Source organism: Phyllobates terribilis, unplaced genomic scaffold, assembly GCF_046119375.1.
Source record: "Phyllobates terribilis strain yellow unplaced genomic scaffold, ASM4611937v1 Scaffold_4__5_contigs__length_816908805, whole genome shotgun sequence".
In the NCBI taxonomy this organism is placed as follows: Eukaryota; Metazoa; Chordata; class Amphibia; order Anura; family Dendrobatidae; genus Phyllobates; species Phyllobates terribilis.
The window spans coordinates 243,113,628-243,134,528 of NW_027362764.1; the positions used below are offsets into that span (position 1 = coordinate 243,113,628).

Sequence of the window (20,901 nt, forward strand, 5' to 3'; positions counted from 1 at the left end):
GTGTACAGACAACGTAACTAATAGCGTACGGAGAGTTAATACTTTTGTCTGAACTAGCATTAAGGCCATGGCCCCACTATCAGTATTTGATCAGTATTTTTTCTCAGGAGTGGGAGACAAAACCAGGGGGGAACAATCAGAGAAGAGGTATAATAGAAACAAGTCACCAATTCTGCATTTCTCACCCCTCCTGATTTTAGCTCCCACTCTTGAGAAAAAATACTGACCGAATACTGACCAAATACTGATAGTGGGGCCATGGCCTATGAGTGTGACACTACTGGTAATGACGCTATAATATACAGAGCTTGAAGCGTACAAATACATAATTCACTACAGTGGATTACAAAAACAGAAATATTCTATTTATATAAACACAAAGTATCGTAAAAACAAAAATAATAGTAAAGATAATAATAATAATAATATGATCAACTATACTACTGGTCTAGCGCGGCCGAGCAATAAAGAGCGCAGAAAGAATTCGCTTGTATTACTAGTTATACGGTCTCCCAGAGATGTAGGTGAAATACGGTAGCAGGAAGTGAGTGCAATGTGACAGAAGACTGGTAGTGGCAGAGTGGAGCTGCTGTGCTGGGGCTGCTGTGCTGGGGCTGCACGTGTTATGCCGGCTGCAGGTACACGCTCACTGGGGCAGAGGATTGGCTGCGGTGTGTTCTCTGGCTGATGGCTCAGCGTTAGGAAGCAGATGTGCAGTGAGACAGTATGGGCAGCAGAGCAGGGGCCATGTCTGTATGTATATAGGAGGATGTCATTCAGAGTTGTTATGTTGACACTATCAGTTGTTACATTAATGTATTGTCTGCAGCCTATATTCTACAATGTATCGGTTGCTCTCCAGCTGTTGCTAATCTTAAAATCCCCTCTGTAAGGCCAATGTTTCCCTGCTGTAGAGCCCCAGGCTGGGGAACATTGATCGGAAAGTAGGCATAAATAAGTAGCTTATTAACTTCTATACACTGTGAGCTTCACATAGGAAAGCAAATGGTAAAGGGAACCTGTCATTAGGCTGTCCGACCACTGACTTCATGAAGCCGAGCCTGGCTGTGCGATTTCTGACAGGTATGTTCTACTCTGAAACACTGTTAGAAATGCCGGCCTAGGACTATAGGGAGAGACCTGACTAGTCCCATGTGGTCCCCGGCCGCTCCCAATGACTGACATGTCTCTTATGTACATACATAGGAGTGACCTGTTGATTGACTGGGCCGCACTGGACACCGCACTTATCCAGCTGTTTTTTCAAACCTATGGTTTCTCTGAAACGTTGCAGTATTCAAGAGTAAAACCTCCAGTACCTGGCAGGAATTGTGCAGCCAGGGTCTGTTTTATGCTGCCTGTGGTTCAGGCAGCATAAATCTAATGATAGAGGCTGACGTTGCTGCATGAGGATTTTAAAATAGTTGTCAATGCCTAACATATTGATGACCCATCACTCCAGGGGCGGACACAGACTGTAGAGGGCCCCTGTGCAAGAAATTTTGGGGGGCCCCCCCTGCCCTTCATAAGGCAACAAAGTTATGTAAACATAACCCCCTATGTGCAGCTCTCACCCCCCGTGCATCTCTCATCCCCCCCATGTGCATCTCTCATCCCCCCCATGTGCATCTCTCATCCCCCCCATGTGCATCTCTCATCCCCCCCCATGTGCATCTCTCATCCCCCCCATGTGCATCTCTCATCCCCCCCATGTGCATCTCTCATCCCCCCCATGTGCATCTCTCACCCCCCCCATGTGCATCTCTCACCCCCCCCATGTGCATCTCTCACCCCCCCCATGTGCATCTCTCATCCCCCCCATGTGCATCTCTCATCCCCCCCATGTGCATCTCTCATCCCCCCCATGTGCATCTCTCACCCCCCCATGTGCATCTCTCACCCCCCCCATGTGCATCTCTCACCCCCCCATGTGCATCTCTCACCCCCCCATGTGCATCTCTCACCCCCCCATGTGCATCTCTCACCCCCCCCATGTGCATCTCTCACCCCCCCCATGTGCATCTCTCACCCCCCCCATGTGCATCTCTCACCCCCCCATGTGCATCTCTCACCCCCCCATGTGCATCTCTCACCCCCCCCATGTGCATCTCTCACCCCCCCCATGTGCATCTCTCACCCCCCCCATGTGCATCTCTCACCCCCCCCATGTGCATCTCTCACCCCCCCCATGTGCATCTCTCACCCCCCCCATGTGCATCTCTCACCCCCCCATGTGCATCTCTCACCCCCCCCATGTGCATCTCTCACCCCCCCCATGTGTATCTCTGATTCCCCCCACTCATAGTTAATTAATTGTATTTAAAAAAAATAAAACTTGTTATACTTACCCCCATGCAATCCCTGCAGAATCCTGGCGCTCGTCCACGTCGCTGCCACCAGGTTCTCCTGACGTTCGGCCATGTGACGGCGCCACATACATAGCCATCAGCTTTTGTTTTGGCCAAAAGATTTTTAAAGCCGCCACCATGATAAGGTAGACTCTTCTGGGCGGGCCCTACTCTAACCTATTATAATTTTCTTAAAATATCCAATACTCTTTTTAGATATATTTTTATTTAGTTTTCTTTAAGGGAATGTGTCATATACATTTTTTTTTAAATGACCAATAATACCACATACAGGGAATACCACCACACCATGACCAGACCACATATTACCACAACATAGTGACCGAATAATACCACACAGAAGGGAGAAAAACTGCCACACCATGACCAGACCACATATTACCACTACATTACTAATATTACCACCACATTACTAATATTACCATAAGTGTCATTATACACGGGAGCTCTATACATGGTATGTATAACGTAAGTGTCCAGGTAATCTAGTGATCACCAGTGAAATTATACACAGGAGCTCTGTATATAGTGTCAGTGTACAGGTAATACAGTGATCACCAGTGACATTATACACAGGAGCTCTGTATATAGTGTACAGGTAATACAGTGATCATCAGTGACATTATACACAGGAGCTCTGTATATAGTGTCAGTGTACAGGTAATACAGGGATCACCAGTGACATTATACACAGGAGCTCTGTATATAGTGTCAGTGTACAGGTAATGAAGTGATCACCAGTGAAATTATACACAGGAGCTCTGTATATAGTGTCAGTGTACAGGTAATACAGTGATCATCAGTGACATTATACACAGGAGCTCTGTATATAGTGTCAGTGTACAGGTAATACAGTGATCACCAGTGACATTATACACAGTGTACATGTAATAGACTGACTCACCGGTGACGTCTCTAGGTGAAGTCCTTCATCTTCGCTTTTCTCCTTCATCCAGCACAGACCGCCATCACGTCTTCCAGCCAGGACTCGTCTCTGCATAAAATAACACAGTTATCTAGAGCACATTCCCCAACTTCTACATTACGCAGCTGAATACAGACGTGCATCCACCATCAATATATGGTTAGTTATTATGCAACCTACCATTCCAAATATAAATTGTAATCCACCACTGTGCCCCCATTAACTGTAAATAGGCACTTAATATATAATTTAATTAGAACCTCTACTCTTTCCGCCAATTTGTTACCAGTCACACTCCTGCATCCGCAACGCCCCCTACTCTATACTTCCTGCTCCCCGCATTCAATATTTACATGCACCCCCTGCCCCAATTCATTATATCATGTCCGTGCTCTCCCCACCCCATCATCATTTATCATTTACTCTCCCCCACCCCACATTCGTTATGTGCAGCTCATTATCCCCCTACTCCCAATTCCCCCATGTGCAGCTCTCAAACCTCCCCATGTGCAGCTCTCACCCCCCCCCATGTGCACATCTCTCACCCCCTCCCCCACATGTGCACATCTCTCACCCCCTCCCCCACATGTGCCCCTCTCTCGTCCCCCTCCCCCACATGTGCCCCTCTCTCATCCCCCTCCCCCACATGTGCCCCTCTCTCGTCCCCCTCCCCCACATGTGCCCCTCTCTCATCCCCCTCCCCCACATGTGCCCCTCTCTCACCCCCCCACATGTGCATCTCCCATCTCCCCCCCCACACATGTGCATCTCCCCCCCACCACATGTGCATCTCCCATCTCCCCCCCCCACACATGTGCATCTCCCATCTCCCCCCCCCACACATGTGCATCTCCCATCTCCCCCCCCCCCACACATGTGCATCTCCCATCCCCCCCCACACATGTGCATCTCCCATCTCCCCCCCCACACATGTGCATCTCCCATCTCCCCCCCCACACATGTGCATCTCCCATCTCCCCCCCCCACACATGTGCATCTCCCATCTCCCCCCACCCACACACATGTGCATCTCCCCCCACCCACACACATGTGCATCTCCCATCCCCCCCACACACATGTGCATCTCCCATCTCCCCCCCACACACATGTGCATCTCCCATCTCCCCCCCCCACACACATGTGCATCTCCCATCTCCCCCCCCACACACATGTGCATCTCCCATCTCCCCCCCACACACATGTGCATCTCCCATCTCCCCCCCCCACACACATGTGCATCTCCCATCTCCCCCCCACACACACACATGTGCATCTCCCATCTCCCCCCCACACACACACATGTGCATCTCCCATCTCCCCCCCCACACACACACACATGTGCATCTCCCATCTCCCCCCCCACACACACACACATGTGCATCTCCCATCTCCCCCCCACACACATGTGCATCTCCCATCTCCCCCCCACACACACATGTGCATCTCCCATCTCCCCCCCACACACACACACATGTGCATCTCCCATCTCCCCCCCACACACACACACATGTGCATCTCCCATCTCTCCACTCCTAGTTAATTGTATTTTAAAAAAAATAAAACTTGTTATACTTACCCCCATGCGATCCCTGCAGAATCCTGGCGCTCGTCCAAATCGCTGACAGCAGGTTCTCCTGACTTCCGGCCATGTGACGGCACCGTCACATGACCGGAAGTCAGGGGAATCATGAAGGCGCTGCTGCAACAGCGCAGCTCAGCGCTGAAAAGTCCCGGACCCGGCGCATAGCATGGGGCCGGGGGCCCCATGAGGAGAGAGACGCACAAGAGGGGGGCCCCCGAGGGGGCCCCTACCGGCCGGGCCCCATACTGGAGTCAGGGCAGTCATGCCCTGATGGCGGCCCTGCTGGAGGCTGGAGGGGCCCCCTCTCCCTCGGGGCCCCCGTTCAATGAACCGGCTGCACGGGCGGTAGTTCCGCCCCTGCATCACTCCTATTCGGGAGATGAGCTGTAGCACCTGAAAGTGGTTCCATTTCCATGTATTGTTTATATCTGACCTCCGCTGGAACAGCTGATCACCTATATCTGACATCTGCTGGAGCAGCTGATCGGTGGAGGTGTGGGGTGTTACACATCCTCCACCAACATTGATCACCTTGGATATATCAATATGTTAGCCCTTCACAAACCTTCTAAAGGGTTTTTGCAGGAATATTTGTTTCAAATATGTGATCCAAAATTAAATGTACTCATATTAATAAGAGTGTAGAACAGGATTGAAAAAAAACATCTGCTTTCTTCTAGAAGCAGATCCACACTTCACACACAGATCATGGGTTATGTCTGCTGACAGATGTGCCAGCTCCATTAAAAATGATTCCCCTGGGTGACCTCTTTAATCTTGGAAGCATTCCTTGAACACGGAGAGATTTAAGAAATTGTTTAATGTCACGTTCACACATAATGTAATGCAGATATAAAGCAGCGTTTTTAATACTTTTGTTAACAAAAAATCTTTTATTCTGGGCTTAGAAACATAACTGTTTTTTTTTCCATGTGTTTTTATATATTTATTTTTCAGCTCACAATAGAAACCTATAAAGAAAATAAAGCACCAAACCAGCAGTTCACCAGTGTATTTAAACGCACAATGGGCGGAGGTTTCATGAAATCACATCCGCTTTGCTTGGACAGTTAAACACAGCAGATTTTCTGACCAAAAAATCTCAGCTGGAAAAAAGCAGTATTTATGCTATGTGGGAACATGGTCTAAAAGAAAAACTGTTAGGCTATGTGCCCACAATGCAGAAATGCTGCATATTTTTTCTGCTTCTCCCTGGCAGGAAAAACGCATGTGGATTTTACATGCGTTTTTCCTGCCATGTAGAAGCGTTTGCCAAGCGTTTTTGCATGCGGGTTATCAAGCGCTTTTCCAAGCGATTTTAGCATCACTTGGAAAAGTGCTTGACAACTTGGTCACACTATATAAATCCATGCAAACAGCTATTAATAGCGGCCCACAGCTGTTTGCTTAGCGTTTACTGACTAGATTACACGTGGTCCCCAGAAAAAAAATTGACGTAGGGATCCCCTATAAAATCTAACCAACAAAGGCTAAACAGACAGCTGTGATCTGCTATTAATAGCCAAGGATGGGGCCATGGATACTGGCCTCCTCTGAGGCTAATAATATCAGCCCTCAGCTGCCACAGAAATGGCGCATCAATAAGATGCTCTTCCCACTTGCCTGATGCGAGGGCAAGTGGAGTAATAGGGCTGGGGTTCATGTCAGCCTTTAAACACAAAATAAACATTTCATAAAATATCACTTTTATTAAAGATATCGGGCCCTATCAAGGGAGGCAAGGCACCAAAGAAATTCACAAGGGTATTTCTACAACAATATCCTGAAGGTAAGTTATAGATTTCTTCAAAAAGGGGTAGGATTTAATGACGTCCCCGCTCGGACATTGACTCTCCCTGTCTGACCCTGTAGGGTCCTGAGAGGGAAAAGAAAGATGCACTGTGTGCACAAAGCCTTACACGTCTGACCACAGACAAATCAGGGTGTCGGGTTGTAATTGTTTTGTACTTTTATTTTATTTAAACAAAGTATACCCGGACTTCTTAGTTTTCAGATTTTTAACCAATAGCATATAAAATACAGTTAGGTCCATAAATATTTGGACAGTGACTGAATCTTCGTGATTTGGGCTCTGCATGCCACTATTTTGGATTTAAAATTAAGCAACTTAGATGCAATTGAAGTGTAGACTTTCAGGTTTAATTAAAGAGGTTGAGCAGAAATATCCTGTGAAACTTTTAGGAATTGCAACTATTTTTGTATAAAACCGACTCTTTTCAGGGGCTCAGGAGTAATTGGACAAATTAACTTGATCATAAACAAAATAATTTTTAATACTTCGCAGAGAATCCTTTGCAGATAATATCTGCCTGAATTCTAGAAGCCTTGGATGTCACCAAATGCTAGTTTTCCTCCTTTGTGCTGATTTGCCTGACTTTTACTGCAGCTGACTTCAGTTGTTGCTTGTTTGTGGGTCTTTCTGCTTTAAATTTTGTCTTAAGCATGTGAAATGCATGCTCGATGGAGTTGAAATCTGGTGATTAACTCGTCCATTGCAAAATATTCCACTTCTTTGCATTAAAATCCTGGGTTGCTTTCTCAGAATGTTTTGGGTCATTGTCCATCTGTCCTGTGAAGCACCATCCAATCAACCTTGCTCCGTTTGGTTGAATCTGAGCAGGAAGTATAGCCTTGAACACTTAAGAATTCATCTGGCTTCTTCTGTCTTCAGTCACCTCCTCAATGAACACTAGTGACTCAGTGCCATTGGAAGCCATGCATGCCCATGCCATCACACTGCCTCCACCATGTTTTACAGAGGATGTGGTGTTCTTTCGATCTTGAGCTGTTCCAAGCCTTCTCCATATTTTCCTCTTCCCATCATTCTGGTACAGGTTGACCTTAGTTTCGTCTATCCAAACAATGCTTTTTCAGAACTGTGCTGGATTTTTTTAGATGTTTTTGGCAAAGTCTAATCTGACCTTTCTGTTTTTAAGGCTGATTAATAGTTTGCACCTTGTGGTCATCCCTCTGTATTTGCTCTCATGAAGTCCTCTCTTTTCACCTATTTTTTTTCCCTTTATGTGACTCGCCCCCAGGGCAGTGGGGTACTCTTTGGGAGGAATCACGGTGGCTGGCCCAGGGCGGTCAGTGCACAAAAGGGTATCACTAATTAGTAAAAAGTTATGAGAGTTCGTGACGCCACCTGTGGTGTCTGGTGAGGATCACCAGCGCTGCAACAGTCCTCTGAGGCAGATGTCAGGGCAGCTAAAGATGGTACGGCTTCCCACAGGTGGAGCGGGCTTCAGGGCAGTGTAAAATGGATGAATGGTGTGCTGGGCGTTGTAGTGCGAGGGAGGAAGAATGGCGCCAGTGAAGAAAGGGACGGAGGCAGTACAGTGCAGTCGTCCAAGATTTTACTTAGTTCTTAGGCAATTCACAAGTGCACTTTACAGGTGAAGGCCTCCCTCGTCGCGCCGTGTTCACCGGACAGGGGTTCAATCCTTCTTCAAGCAGCTTAGGAATGCCTGGCGGAACCCCACTTTCTCGTGTTTCTACTTTGACCGTCTTCACACTTGGTCCTTTTCTCCTCTGCCCTACGCTGCCCACTCTCAATCCCGCTCGGGTATGCTGAAGTCCTTCCTGTACGTCGGATCCGGGACCAACCTGACCCCCTGGAGATTAGAATGATGCAACCGATCCCTCCTGACACCTGGCAGGAGCGGGGCGTACGGGTGCCGTCCTGCACGCGCCGTACCCCCTGGGATCCTTTCCTTAGAACGGAGCCTACTCCCTGCTCCCCTCCGGGGCCTCTAGCCTGGGCCCTAACTTGTGGAGCAGAGCTCCTGATGAGCCTCTGCTCCCGGACTGTTCCTCTGAACAGCCCTCACTAAACTCCACTCACTCCACTACTCAACTCCCTCCTAAAATGGCTTCCCTTTTATATCTACTGTATAAGTGCTTCTTGTATCTGCTTCCACCACCCACACCCACTATTGGTTCCCCCTACCTTTGGCTCCCCCCCCCCCCCCCCCCTATTCCAGCCAGGGCCGGGGCTCAACAGAAAACTACATTGCGTCTTGCCCCTCCGGCTGGCCTGGAGCAGTGTGATGTTGGATGCGGGTGTTTTGCGGTTCCGTGCAGCACTCCCTCCTTACCTGAGAGAAGGGAGACACCACACCTCGGGGTGAGGTGCAGTATCTCTGTGGCGACTGAACCCTCAGGGGCGCCACATATGTAGTACATTTCAGGGGGTCGTGTGGTCCCCTCCAGTACCAAGCACCCTTTTCCAACCATCTTTCCCACATAAGGTTTTAATTGCGAGCTATGTCTGGTTTCCTTTTCACTCCCCATTCACATGAGGCTGTTTTGATGCACAGAGTGGTAAGACATTTAGTGGCCAGGGACCATTAATATTAAAAAGTCAACTTGACGTGGTTGGTTGGCTTTTGCGCACGTTGATCAAAAAAGCTAAGCATCTTTTAAACTTTTAACGTTTGCAGCAATATTGGAGTTCATATGTTCATTTAGTCACAGTGTGCTGACGCATCATATATGTACACATCAACCACTGGCCTTTTTGAGTTCCTAACCTCATCAGTACGCTTTTTTTTTTTTTTTTTTTTTTTTTTTCAGAATGTGCCATACTGTTGATTTAGCCACTTCTATCATTTCTGCTATTTCTTTTTTCAGCCTAATGATGGTCTGTTTCACTTCCATTGAGAGCTTCTTTGACCACATGTTGTGGGTTCACAGAAACAGCTTCCAAATGCAAATGCAACACCTGGACTCATTTCCAGGCCTTTTACCTGCTTATTTGATGATGGATTAATGAGGGAAAAGTCCATGCAACCCACTGTTAGACCTCCTTCACACATCCGTTTTTTGAGGACTTCAAATACGAACATACGCACACCCATTGTATTAAATGGTCCGTGTCGAAAAACGGCAGACCGTTTTTTTTTTGTGCAGCACGGGTAAAATACGTGCCGCACACTGATGACACATCCATGTGTCATCTGTGTGACACGTACCGGCGCCCTGGAAAAGCTGTACAGTTCGCGCTGGTCCCAGGTGCCGGCTGCTGAAGGCAGCTCTCATCATTGTTGCCCGACAATGATGGGAGTTGTATTCAGCACCTGCTGTGTAAAATTAAGAATTAAGTTTAAAAAATGGCATGGGCTCCGTCTGATTATTCATAACCGGCAGAGGGAAAGCCGCCCGCTGGGGGCTGATATTACTGGCCAGGGAAAGGGACCATTAGCCAAAATGTTCCCTGGCTATTAATAATGGCTCACAGCTGTTTGTTCAGCATTTACTGGTTAGATTACGGGGGACCCCATAAAAAAATTGACATAGGGTCCCCCTATAAATTCTAACCCGCAAAGGCTAAACAGATAGCTGTGGGCTGATATTAATAGCCAGGAAAGGGGCCATGGATATTGCACCCCTCCGAGGTTAAAAACATAGCCCTCAGCTGCCCCAGAAATGGAGCATCCATAAAATGTGCCAAATCTGGCGCTTAGGCTGTGTGCCCACTATGCGTTTTTCAAGCGTTTTTAATGCATTATTTCCGCTTGGTAATCCGTGCCCCATGGTCCCCAATGAAAATCTGCATGTTCTGTGCCCATGCTGCGGAATTTTCCGCATCGGATTTTCCTTGCGGAAAAATCCGCAGCATGTCCATTATTTGTGTGTTTCTGCATGCGGATTTGAGGTCCCAATGCATTTAAAAAACGCAAGTCAAATCCGCGTGTAAAAACGCTGCAAAAACGTGTGCAAAATCGGCAAGCGTTTTTCACTGCTAAGAACATGCAGAAACACTGCAGAAATTTTATGCTTCATTTCTGCATCGTGGGCACATACCCTTAGCTCTTCCCACTTGCCTTGATGCAGTGGCAAGTGATGTAATAGGATTGGGATTGATGTCGGCTTTGTATTGTCAGCTGACATCAAGCCCAGGGGTTAGAAATGGAGAGGCATCTACTAACCACATAGTAAGTTTTGACATAAACACAGAGCAAGAATAAAATCCTTTATTTGAAACAAAAGGGAACTCCCTGTTTAACACTTTAAAAAATAAAAAACAGCACATACTCTGTATTTCCATAATCACTTTGATTAGTTATTAGCTACAAGAAAGTTAAAGGAAAACCCCTTTATCTTAATTAGACACTTCTTTTGACTCATGTGTTGATTTAGGCTGTGTGCCCACTCTGCGTTTTTGAAGCGGCAATTCCGCTGCAGAAACGCTTAAAAAACGCTTGGTAGAAGGCCTGCGATGTTCCCCAATGATAATCCGCATGTGCTGTGCACATGCTGCGGAAATTTCCACTGCGCATTATCATTGCGGAAAAATACGCAGCACTACCAATTATTTTGGCGTAATCGCAGCGCTTTCGCCGCCATTGACTTGCATTGAATTGCTTAATATCCGCATGACTACATGTGCACATGCGGATATTAAGCGATTCAATGTGTGGATGGTACCCGGGTCTGGAGAAGAGGAGACAGTCATCCAGACCCGGGTACCATAGTACCTGTATTTAAAAAAAAAAAAAAAATTATTTCAAAATAAATGTACATTATACTCACCTTCTGATGGCCCCCGGTCTCCTTATCCGATGCGTCCTGGCTCCCTGGCAGCTCACGATGGTCTAAAAGGACCTTCCATGATGTCATTTAGTCATGTGACAGGTCGCTCGACCCGTCACATGACTAAATGATGTCATGGAAGGTCCTTTTACACAACCGCGATACACCAGGAAGACCGGACGCATCGGATAAGGAGACCGGGGGCCATCGGAAGGTAAGTCTAATGTGTTTTTTTTTTTTTATTCTTTACCATTTTTATTTATTTATTTTTTTTTTTAACTAACTTGGTCACACTATATAAATCCATGCCGGTTGCATGGATTTATATAGTGTGACAAAGTTGTCAAGCACTTTCCGAGTGATGCTAAAATCGCTTGGCAAGCGCTTGACAACCCGCATGCAAAATCGCATTATCAAAACGCTTCACATCCGCATGTCCCTGGCAGGAAAAAACGCATGTAAAATCCGCATGCGTTTTTTTTTTTCTGCTAGGGAGATGCAGACACGCTCAGGAAAAATCCTGAGCATTTCTGCTTCGTGGGCACTTAGCCTTACACATAAATGCATCACTTTCCTGGTATTATCCACATATTATTATGCTGTGAATCTATTTAGTGGCTGTCTGTTCTTCGTAAAACCTTTTTTGATACTTTGGTTTCATCACTAAATTGAGAATATTTAGACCCTCAAGTGTTTAAAAGATTCATTGAAAAACCTGGTCTAAAGATAAGCATGGGAGATGCCTTATAATTGCCCCTAGTATGTATCACCACCTTGTCTACAACAATTGTATATTTTATTAGACTGATGGACATATAACATGGTTGGACATTCTATGCAAAATAGTCAGTAATTGAAATGTCAGTCAGTATGGCATTGCTGAATAAGGCAGAACAATATTCTAACAGGATGACTGAGATCAATGATTTCCCCTGATATTAAGTAGATGATAACAGAGCCAAGTTTTGCTCCCCAATGACTTATAGAACTGCAGCTGGTAATCCAGCAAAAAGTACATGACAACTGCAATGAATTGAAGATCTAAAATGGCGTACCTAAGTTTTGAATCACTTTTGTTTTTACATTTTAACTAGTGTTGAGAGAGTATGTTTCATCAACTCTTTCGGCGAGCACGTTCTGGTGCTCGCCAAGTATTTTGGCGCCCTCTGCTTTTGGGTAATCTCTGCATGTGTCACATCTGTCTAACAGCCAAAGTGACAGTAAAACAAAAGCAGAGCACGCCAAAATATTCAATGAGCACCCGAGCGTGCTCGCTGAAAGAGTTAATGAAACCTACTCGCTCAACACTAATTTTAACCTTTTAAAACTTGAGATGAGGTCTTCTTAAGGCTGTGTGCCCACGATGCGGATTTGATGCATTTCCGCGATGCCATCTCCGCCGCGAAAACGCATTAAAAACGCATGTTAAGTTGTCTGCCATGTTTCCCAAAGATAATCCGCATGTGCTATGCACACGCTGCAAATTATCATTGTGGAAAAATCCGCAGCGCAACAATTTCTTGTGCGTAATCGCGGCAAAATTGCCGCCAATGACTTGCATTGAACCGCATAACATCCGCATGCATACATGTACAGTACAGAACAAATAAAGTAGCACACTGTAACACTGAGTATATAGATGTGAAATCTGAAATATGAATAGCATAACTGCTGTAAAAAATAGAAATAAATGAAAAAATGTTTTGAAAAATTTTTTTTAGCGCATGAAATATGAAGTATGGAAAATGAATAGCATTACTGCTGTAAATAAATGAGAAATCTTAGCGCATAAATTGGCCAATTCATGTGTACCTGACAGCCGCGGTAAGGCGTTTCTCGATGTCAGGACCTACCAATGTGAATACCTCTCTAAGAGACCCCCCGTCTGCTTATGTGTGGGAAAGACAGATCCTGATGCATTTAAAACCACCTGCGGCATGGGGGTGGGGGTGGAGTGCTCAGTCAACGCTAAATCTAATAACAAAGAAAATGACGGCACTTCCACTACAAAAACTAGGTGTGAACAGGTGCTTACTAAGAGCAGCTACCTCCATATATAATGAACTTTTTGTAGTGGAAGTGCCGTCATTTTCTTTGTTACTAGATTTAGCGTTGACTGAGCACTCCACCCCCACCCCCATGCCGCAGGTGGTTTTAAATGCATCAGGATCTGTCTTTCCCACACATAAGCAGACGGAGGTCTCTTAGAGAGGTATTCACATTGGTAGGTCCTGGCATCGAGAAACGCCTTACCGCGGCTGTCAGGTACACATGAATTGGCCAATTTATGCGCTAAGATTTCTCATTTATTTACAGCAGTAATGCTATTCATTTTCCATACTTCATATTTCATGCGCTAAAAAAATTTTTCAAAAAATTTTTTCATTTCTATTTTTTACAGCAGTTATGCTATTCATATTTCATATTTCACATCTATATACTCTGTTACAGTGTGCTACTTTATTTGTTCATTATATATGGAGGTAGCTGCTCTTAGTAAGCACCTGTTCACACCTAGTTTTTGTAGTGGAAGTGCCGTCATTTTCTTTGTTACATGTACAGTACAGACCAAAAGTTTGGACACACCTTCTCATTTAAAGATTTTTCTGTATTTTCATGACTATGAAAATTGTACATTCACACTGAAGGCGTCAAAGCTATGAATTAACACATGTGGAATTATATACTTAACAAAAAAGTGTGAAACAACTGAAAATATGTCTTATATTCTAGGTTCTTCAAAGTAGCCACCTTATGCTTTGATGACTGCTTTACACACTCTTGGCATTCTCTTGATGAGCTTCAAGAGGTAGTCACTGGAAATTGTCTTCCAACAATCTTGAAGGAGTTCCCAGAGATGCTTAGCACTTGTTTGCCCTTTTGCCTTCACTCTGCGGTCCAGCTCACCCCAAACCATCTCGATTTGGATTCAGGTCTGGTGACTGTGGAGGCCAGGTCATCTGGCACAGCACCCCATCACTCTCCTTCTTGGTCAAATAGCCCTTACACAGCCTGGACGTGTGTTTGGGGTCATTGTCCTGTTGAAAAATAAATGATGGTCCAACTAAACGCAAGCCGGATGGAATAGCATGCCGCTGCAAATTGCTGTGGTAGCCATGCTGGTTCAGTATGCCTTCAGTTTTGAATAAATCCCAAACAGTGTCACCAGCAAAGCACCCCCACACCATCACACCTCCTCCTCCATGCTTCACGGTGGGAACCAGGCATGTAGAGTCCATCCGTTCACCTTTTTTGTGTCGCACAAAGACACGGTGGTTGGAACCAAAGATCTCAAATTTGGACTCATCAGATCAAAGCACAGATTTTCACTGGTCTAATGTCCATTCCTTGTGTTCTTTAGCCCAAACAAGTCTCTTCTGCTTGTTGCCTGTCCTTAGCAGTGGTTTCCTAGCAGCTATTTTACCATGAAGGCCTGCTGCACAAAGTCTCCTCTTAACAGTTGTTGAAGAGATGTGTCTGCTGCTAGAACTCTGTGTGGCATTGACCTGGTCTCTAATCTGAGCTGCTGTTAACCTGCGATTTCGGAGGCTGGTGACTCGGATAAACTTATCCTCTTCCTTTCCTGGGGCGGTCCTCATGTGAGCCGGTTTCTTTGTAGCGCTTGATGGTTTTTGCAACTGCACTTGGGGACACTTTCAAAGTTTTCCCAATTTTTCGCACTGACTGACCTTCATTTCTTAAAGTAATGATGGCCACTCATTTTTCTTTACTTAGCTTCTTTTTTTCTTGCCATAATACAAATTCTAACAGTCTATTCAGTAGGACTATCAGCTGTGTATCCACCAGACTTCTGCACAACACAACTGATGGTCCAACCCCATTTATAAGGCAAGAAATCCCACTTATTAAACCTGACAGGGCACACCTGTGAAGTGAAAACCATTTCCGGTGACTACCACTTGAAGCTCATCAAGAGAATGCCAAGAGTGTGCAAAGCAGTTATCAAAGCAAAAGGTGGCTACTTTGAAGAACCTACAATATAAGACATATTTTCAGTTGTTTCACACTTTTTTGTTAAGGATATAATTCCACATGTGTTAATTCATAGTTTTGATGCCTTCAGTGTGAATGTACAATTTTCATAGTCATGAAAATACAGAAAAATCTTTAAATGAGAAGGTGTGTCCAAACTTTTGGTCTGTACTGTATGCATGCGGATGTTATGCGGTTCAATGCGCGTATGGTACCCGGGTCTGGAGAAGAGGAGAATCTCCTCCAGACCCGGGTAACATTAGTAAAAAAGAAAAAAAAAAAAAAAAAAAAATGTAAAAAAAAAAAATTATACTTGTGGCGCCTCTGCGGATTCAGTCGCCACAGAGGTACTGCATCTCACCCAGAGGTGTGGTATCTCACTCTCAGGTAAGGATAGAGTGCTGCCTGAGACCCTAACACCTGCATCCAACACTACACTACTCCAGACCAGCTGGAGGGGCAAGATATGTTGTGCTTCCTGCTGAGCCCTGACCCTGGTTGGAGTGGGGAAAACCAAAGTGAGGGGGAACCATGTAGTGGGTGTGGGTGGAGGAAGTAAATCAGGGGAGCATTGGAAGAAGTGATATAAATAGAGAAGCCATCTTGAAAGGACAGAGTAGTCTGGGAGGAGAAGTAGAGGGAGCAGGAGCTCTGCAGGAGCTCTGCTCGGGAGGAGGAGGGCCTAGCCAGAGAGGCCCAAAACAGACTGAGGAGGAGAGGAGCAGGGGAGAGGCTCCAGGAACGAAGAAGGGATCCCAGGGGTACGGGCAGTGCTGGAGGCCACCCGTACGCCCGAATCTGCCAGGCGGTGGAGGGATCAAGCCGCAGAGGGGACCGGCCCCTGACAAGTGAGAATTACAAGGTTCAACTGGAAACCAGATGCTTTTGTACTTTCAGGGTGCAGTTGCCACATCCGCACTCAAGTCGCCAAAAAGGTAACCACATAGGATCCAGGGAACTCCATGTTGCCCAGAAAGATCCGAGGATACCGGCTTGGGACATTGTTTGGCGAGGCGCAGGGCAAGAAGGGTGAGGGCCAGCGCAGGAAGACGGCTGAGAAGGGCATATAGAACTGGGTCCTGTCAGGCACTCTTGAAACACCTGGGAGTTTGCTGAACCCCTGCCTGGTGAACGCAACACTTCGTGGGAGGCTGTAATCCGGAAAGTGCAACCTGAGGAACTTAACTGTGAGTAAACCCTGAAGACTGCACCCCACTGTCTCTGTGGAGTTATTGCTGCGCCATCGTCCCCTGTACTACACAGCAGCATGTTTAACATCTACACTGCCCTGGAGCTAAGCTCTACCTGTGGAGAGCTAAACCAACTCTTCTGCATCCACACCAGCTCCAGAGGACCTGCTCGGCAGCGGCGGCTTCCTTTAGCCGCATACCACAGGTGGTGTCACGAACTGTATATAAAAACTATAAATCCCCTGTAAATATTCCCCTTTTGATTGACCGCTCTGGGTCACGGACCGGGTCACGGCCACTGTGACATCTCCCCTAGCAATGGCCCGGCCCCCGGTCTCCTCTCCTGTGGCTTCCTGTCATCGGCGTCCCACGGTGTTCTGAAAGAACATGTGGTGTCATTTAGTCATGTGATGGTCAGGCGACCGCTGACGTCAGCCGTCACGTGACCTGTCAGCTGACTAAATGACGTCAGCGCAGGTCCTTTCTGAACACCTCAGGATGCTGAGGACAGAGGACGCTACCAGAGAAGGAGACCGGGGGCCATTGGAGAGGTAAGTATTATTTTTTTTTTTACTATTGGTCACACAATTTAAGTCCATGCCAGTTGCATGGATTTATATTGCGTGACATTGTCGAGCACTTTTCCAAGTGATGCTCAAAATCGCTTGGAAAAGCGCTTGAAAAAACGCATGCGGAAATGCGTGCAAAAACGCTGAAAAACTCTTATCCCTGACAGAAATAATGCATGTAAAATCTGCATACGCTTTTTCTGCCAAGGAGATGCAGAAATGCTCAGGAAATTTCTGCTTCATTTCTGCATCGTGGGCACATAGCCTAAGGCTAGATTCACACGTCCTAGCTGTTACCATCTGAGAGAGATGAAACAATTTTTTTTTTTTTAAGGTGTCGCCCTTGTTGCTTTCAATTTATCTTTTCTTTTTTCACTGAGAGGTGTACTTGCTTCCAAGCCAATACAAAAAATTGGAATGTTAAATATTTTTATTCAAGGTTCTCACTAAGCAACAGATCTGTGAGGCACGGATTCAAAACTGAAGTCCCCAAAGGCTTCAATTGCCAAATCTGATCCCCAAATCAGATCAGAATAGGACATTATCTGAGTCTCACGGATCTCACTTAGATCAGTGATTTTAACGGTTGTGTGTTTACATCCATTCTACTCTATGGGTTTGAGGGCTGCTGAGAAAAAAAGAATGTGTGAATGTAGCCTAACACATACAAAGCGTACCTTCTGTTTTCTAGAACTTAAAGGGGTTGTCCACTACTAGGACATCCCCTTTTTGATCTAAATATTTGGCCCCGATAAAATTAAAATAAAAAAGATTATACTCGCCTCCCGTGCCAGCGCCATTCTAGTGGTGTCGGCACTCGCAGTCCCGTGGCTCCCGTGCTGTTGTTGTGACACGTGAGCCGGGCACCCAATCGGTGCTGGTGTCACTGTCCCCACCTTCAGTTGAATTGAACACGAAGAAGAAGTCCGGGCTGCAGCTGATTTATGACTTCCTTTTAATGTTCAATTCGTACGAAGGTAGGGATAGTGACGCCAGCGCTGATTGGGTGTCAGGCAGGCTCACATGTCACAACCTCGTGGGAGCCCCAGGACCACGGGTGCCAGCCGCTGGAATGGCGCCGGCATGGGAGGTGAGTATAAGCTTTGGCCGGTGTTCATAGCAGATGATTTTTCTACACATAGAAGGGCTTCATCCTTGCTATGTGTCACACAAGTGATCAGACGATCACAGCTTCATGTCTCCTAAGGGGACTATTGAGGCAAGTAAAAAGTAGAAAAAAATGTTTTAATATTAAAAAAAACATGAGTTCAAATCACCCCCTAATGCACCTAATGCAAGTCTATGCTGAAAATCTGCACAGAAAACTGAGTATTCTCAAGATAAGTTGACATGTTGCAGATTTTAAACATGAACCACGGGTCAGTTTATGTAACATAAAAAGCACAGTGGGCATGAGGTTTCTATAAATTTCAACCACTTTGCTCGAACTGTAAGACGCGTATTTCTGCTGCACAAAAAAACAGCAGTATCAAAACCTCACCAAAAACCCATCATGAGAACTAAACCTTAGCATGATGTCCCTATACATTTCTAACAATACAGGATGTTTAAACCACAAGAGAGATGATCAAAAAGATGCGTAGGACTCTGGTAGATATTCTATGGCAGTCGGACCAGGTTTCTGTAAAATCAATAATACATATATTCTGCCTCTAGTATTATACTGACCAGCCGCCGTCGTCTTCTGCAGTCTGTGACCTGCCAGATCACTCAAGTATTTGTTGGGCAAGCCGGAGGTCACTTCTTAGTGTAAGTCTGAGAGCAAGAATGAGGCTCACATAGACTTACATTGATCGCTTGTGACCTTTTACCTCTGACTTCTGGTCAGTCAGAAGTTGCAGTCACAAGATAGCAACTGTGGACCGAAGCAGCGCCTGGAAAAGCAGAAGATGAGGGCTAGTAAGTATATTATTAGGCCCAAGGAACTTACATTAGTGGTACCACCTCAACGCTGAAATAAAAAAAAAATGCTGGAGTGGTGCTCTAAGGTAAAAAGAAACTATAATTTGAACAAAGGAATATCCAAGATTAGACACAAGTCACAGTGTACAGTATGAGAAAACATCCCTTGTTACTGCCCATCATTAACAGATTAGATGAGAAGGTGTCAGTAATAGATCCCCTATTTAATGAATCCTCTGTTAAGTGAAAATCATTAAAACTATATTTGTAACATCTGTGTCGGTTTCTACTTTGACCACTAGTCTGCACCACACCATTGTTGTGAGTGATGCTTGACAGCATCAATCCTATTTTATTCCTGGGACTTATGGCTCTGGCCACTCTAGAAGCTTTGGGGTTCATTTTGTTCTTAGACCTGGCTTGATTTCTAACTACCTGCTTGCTTTATGATTTTGTCCCTGATGTGATCTCCTGGCTTTGACCCTGCTTGACAACACTTCTTGCCAGCTTGCTCCACCAAACAGCAGCTGACTCTGTGACCCTTGCCCAGGGACCCTTGTGTAAGTCCAGATCCCTATACACGGGTTAAAGGGTGAAGACCAGGGCAACCCTTGGGCTCTGAGAAATGGAGTAGCTTGCGCCAAGCCTGATTGTGGTAACCATTTTGGAGCTGCCAGAGGACTACAAACAGTGCTCGCATGGCAATATTGCACAGATAAGCCGTATTGTGTGATGTTATACTATCTTCTAAAATGAACTTCTTATAGATGTATGTAAATTGTACTGCTTATATAGTTGTATGTAATAACCATGTAAAGTAAATATAAAAACTGTACAAACCTGTTAAATTGCCAGGTTTTTGTCATATAAAAATGATACTGTGAATCGTTTCAGAACTTTTTTTGACCTGTAATGTCACCCATAATCTACATTTGAATTGAAAAATAAAGTAAAATCTTTAAATGGAAAAATAAAATTATGTAACAAAAATATTATTTGCATAAATATGCACACCCTTAAACTAATACTTTTTGTTGAAGTACCCTTTGGATTTATGATTCAGTCTTTTTTTGTAATAGTCTATCAGCATGACTCATCTAGAATTGTCAATCTTTGCCCAATCTTCCTTGCTGTAGCACACCAAATTTGACAAATTGCAGAGCATCTCCTGTGTACAGCCTTCTGGTAAACCCACAGTTTTTCAATTGGATTCAGGCTTGGGCTTTGGCTTGGCTACTTCAAATCTTTGATCTGATGAAGCCATTCTTTTTTTATGATTTGGAAGCATGCTTGGTGTCGTTGCCATGATGAAAGGTGAAATTCATCTTCAGCTTTTTAACAGAGGCCTGAAGGTTTTGATGCAAAGTGACTTGTATTTGGAACTGTTCATATTCCCCTCTCCCTTGACTAAAGCCCAGTTTTACCTGCCAAAGCATAATGCTGCTTCCACCAAACTTCACTGTGGGTATGGTTAGCGATACGCAGTGTTTGCTTTGCCACAAACATACCTTTTGGAATTATGTTCAAAAAGATCAACCTTGGTCTTTATAAGATCATAACACGTATTCCCACATGCTTTTTGCAGTCTTGATGTATGTTTTGGCAAAACATAGCCGGGCTTGGATGTTTTTCTTTGTAAGATAAACTTCCGTCATGCTACCCTAATCCACAGGCCAATGGAAGTGCATTGAGCTGTAGGGTGCATTGCTGGAAAAGGGAAAAAAAACAAAAAAAAAAAAACAATTTAAATCTCTTAGTTTGTGAGTGTAAACGAGCTGAGTGTGACCGGAGTGTA

The 20,901-nt window shown here is 45.3% G+C and overlaps 1 protein-coding gene across 9 annotated transcripts in view; it reads left to right on the plus strand.

Annotated features, from left to right (window-relative positions):
• Nucleotides 1-514: 514 nt before the first annotated feature.
• Nucleotides 515-20,901, plus strand: part of TPK1 (thiamin pyrophosphokinase 1) — an 844,123-nt gene continuing 823,736 nt past the window's right edge. For 4 of the 9 annotated variants that reach the window (XM_073678182.1, XM_073678186.1, XM_073678180.1 and 1 more), the window contains exon 1: nt 521-638. The gene's annotated coding sequence lies outside the window, so the exon portion shown is untranslated. Of the gene's footprint in view, nt 639-16,321; nt 16,612-20,901 lie in introns of all 9 variants that reach the window. The other 5 variants (XM_073678179.1, XM_073678187.1, XM_073678184.1 and 2 more) reach the window with 3 other exon arrangements.